A 2,227-nucleotide genomic window follows, 5' to 3' on the forward strand; every position below is an offset into this window, starting at 1 on the left:
AAAAAAAAAAAAAAAAAAAAAAAAAATGTTGTCCCAGCTAGGAACAGAATCAAATCCAAAACAAATCTAGAAGGACATAGTTCAATCCAGGGTTCTCAGAATTTCCTGAGATAAAGCAGCAAAAAGAATTAGCTGGCCAGGTGTGGTGGCTCACACCTGTAATCCTAGCACTCTGGCAGGCCAAGGCAGGTGGATTGCCCTGAGCTCAGAGGTTCATGACCAGCCTGAGCCAGAGTGAGATCCCGTCTCTACAAAAAAAAAAGCTGGGCATTATGGCAGGCTCCTGTAGTCCTAGCTACTTGGGAGGCTGAGGCAAGAAAATTGCTTAAGCCCAAGATTGGAGGTTGCAGGCATGAGCCACTATGCCTGGGTGGTTTTCAATTTTAAATATCTATTGATTGTCCACTATGGAAAGTAAAGCACAGCACTCTAACAAAGGCCACGAAGTGAGACTCTGTCTCAATAAAATAAATAAATAATAAATAAAAAATAATAAAAAGAATTAGCCCACACTCCAACATTGCAAAATACATGAAGCAAACAAAGCCACCATGGGTAAGAGTCAGCAAAAACAGGAACAAAATTAGATCCCCAACAGTATCAATTAGAATTAGCAGATACATACTATAAAATAAGTGCCTAAAATTATTTAAGAAATAAGAATAAAATACACAGAACCACAAAAAAGGGGGGAGAATGATAGAAATAAAACGGCCAGTGGATGCACTGTACAGCAGAGTAGATGCAATCAAAGAAAGAATTGGCAAATTGGAAGACAGATCTGAGGTAATTACCCAGAATGCAATTACGAGAGAGAAAAAAAATTAGAAAATATGAAAGAATGGTTAACAGTCTTAGAAAATAAATTGAGAAGGTTCAATATGCAATTAATTGCAATTTTGGAAGAAGAGAATGCAATGAACATGATTTTCAGAGATAATTGCTACAATTTTACAGAATTGATGATATGAATCTTTGGTGTCAGAAATCAAAATGAGTCAAAAAAAGGAGAAATAAAACAATCCACAAGTAAACACATCAAAGTGAGTTTGTACAACACCAAAGATAAAGAGGTGATTTTAAAAACAATCAGAGAAGGACAGGAATGGTGGCTTATGCCTGTAATCCTAGCACTTTGGTAGGCTAAGGCAGGATTGCTTGAGGCCAGGAGTTTGAGACCAGTCTGATGAATGCTGAAATCCTGTCTCTACAAAAAAGGTTCTGCCCCAGATGTGAATAATTTTTGTATCTGGGTCCCCAACCCCTGGGCTACAGACCCAGTGCATGGCCTGCTAGGAACTGGGCTGCACAAGAATGGGTGAGAGGTACTGTGATGAGTGAAGATTTACCTGTATTATAGCCACTTCCCATCGATTGCATCACCACCTGAGCTCCACCTCCTGTCAGACCAGGGGTGGCATTAGATTCTCAAAGGAACATGAACCTTACCGTAAACTGTGCAAGCAAGGTATCTATTGTTGCCCACCTCTTTATAAGAATCTAATGAGCACACCCCTCACTCTCTCTTTGTCCATGGAAAAATTATCTTCCATGAAACCAGTTCCTGGTACCAAAAATGTTGGGGACCACTACTTTACATAACTAAAATAATGTAAATATAAAATGACAGAACAAAAACTATTACATATATGCTGAGGGGACAAGAGGAAAGGAAGGGAATGTGTGTGTGTAGTGCAGAGGAGTGGGTGAGAGCTGGAAAAAAATCTTTACCTTTCATAGTGGACAATCAATAGATATTTAAAATTGAAAACCACCCAGGCATAGTGGCTCATGACTGTAATCCCAGCACTCTGGGAGGCCGAGGAGGGAGGATTGTTTGAGGCCAAGACCTCCTCTGGGAATTCCTTGAGGACTGTTCAAGACCAACCTGGACAACATAACAAAACCCCATCTCTACAAAAATAAATACATACATAAAAATTATCTTTAAGATAAATAAAAGCCAAACGTGGTGGCTCATGCCTGTAATCCCAGCACTTTGAGAGTCTGAGGTAGGTGGAACACTTGAGGTCAGGAGTTGAAGACCAGTCTGTCTCTACTAAGGAAAACTAGTCAGACGTTGTGCTGGGTGCCTATAGTCCCAGCTACTTGGGAGGCTGAGGCAAGAGGATCATCTGAGGCCAACAGGTTGAGATTGCTGTGAGCTATGATGCCATAACACTCTACCCAGAGTGACAAAGTGAGACTGCCTCAAAAAAAAAAAAAA

General features: G+C 40.3%; 1 protein-coding gene across 1 annotated transcript in view; it reads right to left on the reverse strand.

Moving 5' to 3' along the window:
* DBF4B (DBF4 zinc finger B) overlaps positions 1 to 2,227 on the reverse strand; it is a 40,178-nt gene that overhangs the window by 33,979 nt on the left and 3,972 nt on the right. The gene's annotated exons all lie outside the window — the stretch shown is intronic.

This window comes from Otolemur garnettii, unplaced genomic scaffold (genome assembly GCF_000181295.1).
Source record: "Otolemur garnettii isolate 467f Iridium unplaced genomic scaffold, OtoGar3 scaffold00018, whole genome shotgun sequence".
NCBI lineage: Eukaryota > Metazoa > Chordata > Mammalia > Primates > Galagidae > Otolemur > Otolemur garnettii.